We start from the raw sequence: 7,785 nt of genomic DNA on the forward strand, positions 1-7,785 counted from the left end.
CTCCACGAAGCCGTTCATCTCTACTCCTATCCGACTCAGTACTTTGACTACTACTAGACGTAGATAACGACGAGCTATCGCTACTAGACATACCTGTTTGAGTTTTTACGGAAAGATGTCGGCGGAATTTGGGAACTAGTCAGACAATATGATGCGCACAAGATCTCTGATTTCGAAACTCGCAAATGAACCAAGTGAACCCTCAGCTGCTTTCAAACCCATATTTATACTCCACGATCCCAAACGACTAAAACTCTTCCCGCCAAATTGAAACCCCAGACCAATCGACATCATCATTATGAAGGACATGACACATAAAAAACGACGGCGCCAAAAGTTTAACGATGTGACCACCTGACGCCCTTTCACCTACCTTCTAACACTTCCAAGCCTTAACACTGTTCATCACACTTAAAGGCTGGGGGACTGGTGTATCACACCTAGCCTGTTTTGCCAGTCCACCAACACATGTTATCCTTGACCGATAACCCATATCGGACAAGGCTGGGGGACTGGTGTACCGTACCTAACCGAACTCAATCAAGTAAATAGTACACACGTCAAAACCACCTACCATCTAGTACCCGGGCACCACCAGCACAAGCCATCTAGGCAGGTAGCCGGCCGAAACCGACTACTTGCCTAGAAAGTTAACCAATATCAATACCCTATCTTCAATAGACCTCTAAGACCTGTTTTAGGACCAGGCCCACTCATGGCCCAAGCTGGGGCCCAAGCTGGGGCCCAAGCTGGGGCCCAAGACAAAACCCAGCCCATACAATAGTCAAACGTCATTAATGCTCTATAAATACACGTGGACCCCAGTAATTAAAGGTACGCATTCATTAATTGTTGATTAACTCCCTGAGAACTTTGACTTACTTGAGCTTCGGAGATTCTTCTGCAGGTAACCCCTCTTGGGTTCAAGCCGACATGTATCAAATGGGAAGAGGCCAACTGAAGAGATAGCGGACTACATGGTAAGGTGACACTTGTGCCTAACTTATCTTATTTGTTCTTCTGCAGGAACAGATAATGGTAAAAATTAACATTATCTCTAGAACTAGTGAGTTTCGCAAAAAGGTTGGGAAAATGGACGAATCGGACAATCCTAGTTTGAGATGTATCAAAGGATTGCTTGGTACTAGTTAAACTCGTGATTTCAAGTTAAGAAAATATGTGGTTCTAAGGACAAAGGAAAGAGATAACTACAAGTTAGAGGATTAGAAATGAAGATGGAGTGCTAGAATGAGTTTAGGGGTCGCAACAGTTGGAATTTAGAAGTAGGAGTAGCATTGTTATGGGCTTTGTTATCCAATGGCCCAAATTAATAAAGGAAGCATGGTGTATGTGGATAGATATGAATAAAGCTGACCAAGGGTGTTGATGTTTGGCAGTAGGCCAGGTATCACATGTGTTTAAGTCGATTTAATGGTGCTCCAAGGAAGGAATAAGGTGGTGTGAAGTGACAACTAACAAACTTTAGTTCAAGATCTAAGTTTATATGAGACTTTTGTAAAAACCTACAAGAGATAATGGAGAGCAAATGGAAAGTGAGTTAGTATATCAGATACAAATTGGTTGGTCGAACATAAAGGATCCTTCAAGCTTTAGGTTTGAAGTTGAGAAGTTACTTTAAGAGTAGTGGCTTGACCAAACTACATTATTTAACACCATATCACCTAGCATAGAGGCAATAATTCCAATTACTTATCGTATGGAGGTCGATCAGTCTTGTCAAGGTCATTTAGAACCGGAGGACACGTGACTCTACATGAGAGCTAGAGGAAGATATGAGAAAGTCATATTTGCATCTGCTTTTTGGTAAGTCTTAATTTTCGAGGTCTAAAATTTTTGTTGTTGGGGAGATTGTAAGACCCTTTTTTATTTTGTTCCCACTCAGCCATTTCCTCTTTTTCCCTCTCTCACTAAAACAATGCTCTCTCTCTTCTCCAACAGAGGCTTTGCTAGGGTTTGAGCAAGTTTCCCCTCCGATCTAGCTGAGCTCATTTTTCCTCCAACTTTATGGGTTTGTTACTGAAGTTGTGGTGCTCATATTTTCGGTCGCTGTTTCATTTGGCTAGCGTGTGTCCAGGTAAGGGAAGCTAGGGTTTTTTTATGTTTTCTTAGTATCTTCTTGTTTTCAGTTCAGTTTAAGCGAGATCAGTTTAGCTTAAGCGAGATTAGTTTAGCTTAAGCAAGATCAGTTTAGCTTAAGCGACATCAGTTTACCTTAAGCGAGATTAATTTAGCTTAAGTGAGATCAGTTTAGCTTAAGCGAGAACTTTTAGCTAAAGCGAGACATGTCTAGCTTAAGCGAGAATTTATAGGTTAAGCGAAAATTGCTGCAAACTTTAACTTGTGGATTGATTCAATTACTCTTAAAGGCATGAATTTGTAATTGTGTATGTTTCATATGATATGGACTTACTTGGTATGAAATGAAATAAGAATGGGTTGGTTGGTTGGTGGTGCATTGGCATGAGATGATAATGCTTGAGATGGCATGTGGAATGTTGTGCATAAAAGAGTTTAATAGGAAACTCTTGGTGATGGTGTGATCAGTGTATACCTTGATATAGGAGATGTCTAGAGTAAGGAAGGTATCTTGAACTCTACTAGCACAGGCACATACTTTCGTTAGAATTTTATATCAAGAGTATAATCCAGATATTTAAGTGAGAAGGTATTGCATTTGTTTGCTATCACATGGTTTAGGTGCTTACTGCTTTGTATGTTTATAACCTGATTTAACATTTACTTGCGCAATAATATGATTAAAAATCTTTTGCTCTAGCTTACCGTTTTTTGTTTGGTGTTTGTTTCTCTATTTGGCTTTTTCTTTTTGCGATGATCACCAAATCTTTAGTGTGGGCACATGTCGAAATTCCTAGTTATGACTTTCTTTTTAGCAACTTTTGAGACGTTGATGCCTATGAAGTTTCTTGCTCTGTGAGTGATCCTTTTGCCATTTGTTTTTCTCAATTCTTGTTCAAGGCATTTTGTGGTGCCTTTGGATATTCCTTTCACTATACTTTTTGTTGGTGCTATTAGTTATACAATAAACATGTGACATTTTATTTATTAGATTTATTTTACTAAATTGGAACGTTACAAATTACAATTTTAAGACTAATTTAAAATTAATTAATAATTAAAAATCAAGTTAAGTTTCAAACTTATTTGATAATTAAAAATTTTATATTAATTTTTAAAATTATTTATTGATTTACTTGATAATTAAAATTTTCAATAAACAAATAATCATTAAGAAAATTAAAACTTTCATAAAAAATATCCTTTTATCTAAAGAAATTACGTAATCATGATTTTTCATTAAAAATGAAAATATATGGGAATAAAGTCAATCATTCTCGAGTCCAAATAAATAATTTCATCAATCACTATAAAAATAATTGTTTTTAGTTGGGTTTATATTTGACATTTCCAGGGGTTTTAACCCCCACTAATGCGTCTACCCGGGGTTTGCATTTTCCTTGGAAGAAACGGCGTGGCTAATAGATTACCGGGGGTTTTTAACAACCATTGAAAAAGCACAACTTCTTGGGATTTTCAAAACCCTTGGCATTTTTAAAACCCCGCTACTGCTTGGGTTTTTAAAACCCTACTATTGCTCGGGGTTTACAAAACATCTGCTACTGCCTATAGGTTAAAAACCCCTAGTCTTATTTGTTTGTTTCGTATTTTTTAATAATATATAAATCGTGAAATAAAAGAAAATTATTATTAAAGACAAAAAAAATAGATTTTTTATATTTATAATTTGTGCATATAATGTTTATAAAAGAAAAAAAAAAACTCTAAAATTTTTATATCAAATAATGTAAATGACAAAGCGTAAAATTTAAAATTAACAAGTCATTACAATGTTTTTTGTTTTAAATCAGAAAAATAGACATAATGTTTTTTGTTTCTTCATTACGAAGAATTCCTTGACCAAATTCTTTGTAGCTCAACAAGATTCATAACTTGTTCTGCAAACATCTATGAGAAGAGAGATTGTTTAAGGATAATTTTGTGTAATAATTACTTCAACGAAGAATAATCATGAGTTGTATTTGTAACAGCAAAATTCATCTTAGAATGAACATGGTGCATAATATTTATTTAAAAATACTCTTAGTTGTACCTATTATTCACATCACATCAACATAGTTCAGTTATCCCATAGTAAAAGGTCAAAAAAGAAGGTACCTGCAAAGAAACCTTGTTAATTTCAAATAGCTTCAAGTTCAAAAGTTAGTGGAGAAACTATGCATAAAAAGATTAAAAGTGATTAATATTGACAACCAATAGTATTTGGAATAAACAATGAGAGGTATAAATACAAAAGGTTAATATAACTAGAGAAAGCACAATTATGGAATAGTACAATGCATGCTATGTCATATTGGCTCGAAAAACAACAATAACGCCTAAAGTTTACCTTTAGATTCATTAAAATTACAATTGTCTAAATAATAAATCAATAACCAAATTATATCATATGTACATCATTAAGTTCAACTAATTTTGACCTTTAACCTTACACCCTTACAATATATATCTATGCATAACCCGGAGAAAACAAATATCATAAAGATTCCTATGATTGTTTTCTTTATTAGGTATTTGAATTTGGAAGATGTTTTAATTTCAAAAAAAGACACATATTTCACTAATATCATAGGAATATTTCACGTAGTTAAATTCCAAAAGTGTGTTTGGTGGATTAGATATTACAAGTTGCAAAATAACAAGTTCAATAGCACTAATGATAAAATGAGTAAAAAAAGTATAAAGTAAACTTGTTACATGTATGACAATTTATACTAATTACTTTCTTTACCTAGTGCAATTTATACTAATTAGTTGTTCGATTTCTGCTCCAAAATTTTTAGCTCAATGTTTTCAATTACTGTAGAGATTCCCTAGCACCCATTTACAACTAAAATCCTCTTAATCTATATCCATTAACTAGTAATTTATTTACGTATATATAAATATTTTAAGGTTATACATCGACTCATATATAATAGCATTACTTATCATCATTCATTGCAAAATATCACATGTTGCTGATATATATCATTATTGAAAATCCCCACACTAAAATTCACCACACTTTTTGTTTTATTTTGTAGACAATAATTATTTTCAATTACCTATTATTAGTTTAAATACATACATAGACCTTTCTGGTGTGGTGGAAGCTAACATGAAAGTTAAAACTCAAAAGGGACGAAAAAATTATACACGTTATACACACTGTGATGACGTTGAGATCCCTGAGCAATATTCTCCAAATGTAGAAAGTGGTTTCATGTAGCATTTATCATTTATGTATGCAAAAGGATAATGAACAACAATTACTTCTCAAGTCAAGATAATCAATTATTATCAAACTTGGAGTGGCATGTAGCATTTATCATTTATGTATGTGCATTCCCTACAGTTTGGACAGAGAGAAACATACTAGTTGAAATAGATAATATGCGGGCAACAACCTACAGGGTAGTCTTCTTCACTCAACCTATTGCACTCAACCAATGAAATAAATTAAGATATTCAAAATTTGAGCTACACTCTGTCACTGTTTCTGCATTTACCTAATCAGTTATCTTAACATTCATAATTTATATGGCCAATATATATTTAATATATATTTAGTAGAATCCATGAAGCATGGCAATAGTTTCTCACACAAGGATTGCCATTATAAATAATTATTTATTACACCATTCAACCAAGGCACATATTAACACTACAACAAGGGAAAATAAGAAGAATATTAAATAAAAAATAGTAAAGTTCTAATGAGAACATTAACAAAAGAATCTATTGCCTATGAAAAGCAAAAAATTTGAACGTTAAATCCAGGAGTGTAAATTAAAAACGAAATCCATAAGCAAATTATAAACTAAATCCAGAAGCAAAAAACAGAACTCATCTACTAGATAGCAATTCCAGTTCAAAGTACTTAAAATCTGAAAATAATTATTCAATAAACTCACCTTACGAGACCGTCTTCACAAAATCACCAATCAATCTTTAGCTTGAACAACCTTTACTAGTGTTCATAGAGGCTTTACATTTACAACTAATCAATCGACGGTTTTAGGAGAATGCTTTACCAAAAGTGTGATAATCTAACATTATAGCTCACCACTAACACTAGTAACGGAGAATAAAGAGGAGATGGTAGCTGGAAGCGCAAGTTTTTTCTTGGTGAGAGAGGTAAAATGAAATTGAATGAGACGAAAATTAAAGCATGATATTAAATCGAAAGAGTAGTGACACGAAATTGAAAGCAAGGAGACAAAATCGAAAGTAGGAGAACGATGTTTATTACCTTGAGCTTCAAACACACACACAATCGAAAGATGGATGACAAAACTGAAATCTTACGTTGAGCAAACACCGAGAGGTATGAGCCACATTTGCTTCATCTCCCTCCTAGACACTGAAATATGAAATCGGAGAGAAGAAATCAGATATGAAACCGTAGAGAAGATAATAGGCACGCGATGATGGAATGAGAGCGAACAAGAGCAAAGCCCTGAATATTAGGGTTTCTTCAAACACCTCTGTTATGTTTATAACTTAGTAGAGGTTATTATAACCCTAATTAACAAACCCCTACTTAAGGGATTGTTATTTAAATTACATTTGCTTTTCACAAGTTAATTGTATTAGAACAAATCTTAGGGTGTTGCTACCTTTTTTAAATTATTATGAACTCATTCTTGAAATATTACAAAATAATATAAATTGCTTTTTTTTCAAGCTAATAATAGTTTGTGTAACATCCATTTAATAACACAATAAAAGGGTAAGTTAATTTGCAAAAGAGATTTCATAACAAAACTTAAGCTAAAATCACAAGTTTCATTCATAAAGAAAAACATAAGTAAAGACCATACAAGACTCAATTATCTGAATACATGCATTGATGTCAAGTTTTGGCAACTTATACACTTGTAGTGGCCTTTACTACTATGTAGAACCATTACCAATGAGTTTCACCCTACCACACATAGGGTTAAAACCTATTTGTCTTAGCTTAAGGTAAAACTCCTAGACTAGGACCTCTTACTACTCTCACCACATACCTCATCCTCCTCTACATGAGTCTAGATGGTTATTAGAGTGTTAATATAACCTCCAATATTAAATCCTTATATAAATGCATACATTAAAGAATACTTGTCTAATCCACCTTGGATTTGAGCACATCATCTTTGAACAATTTCATATACTCAGATTAAATACAGTACAACATTTGACTATCCTCAAAACCATCACATAAATACACAATCTCATGAAATTGGAAAAGAAATATAGTGAAACTTTGCTCGTCTTGCCCAACTAAAGTCTTTATTCACCCAAAGTGTAGTACATGAAGGCTCACAAGCTCAACTTTACCACTAGAACAAATTTCACAATAAATTGTGCATTGAGCCCAACATGTGCCCAATGAGAGCACCATTTAAGCTCCTAGGAATTTATGTTCTAAAATTCGCCCAACGATAACTCACTTGCTCAACTGCTAAAAATCTCTAGAATTTGATTTCATTTTCGCCAAGCGGAGTACTTTTACTCGCCTAACAAGTTTAGTCGCCTCACACTACTTTCAGTAGTTTCTCCAACGACCAAATCTCGCCCAATGACTACAAGCCTCTGGAAAATGAATTATGCAAACTAGCTCAACAAGCATACCTTTCGCCTAACGTGTCTACATAATTCTAGAAACTAAAATCTGCAATTCAAGACAATTTGATAGCA

This window comes from Vigna unguiculata, chromosome 4, assembly GCF_037176805.1.
Source record: "Vigna unguiculata cultivar grain cowpea cultivar isolate G323 ecotype 2 chromosome 4, ASM3717680v1, whole genome shotgun sequence".
Lineage (NCBI taxonomy): Eukaryota > Viridiplantae > Streptophyta > Magnoliopsida > Fabales > Fabaceae > Vigna > Vigna unguiculata.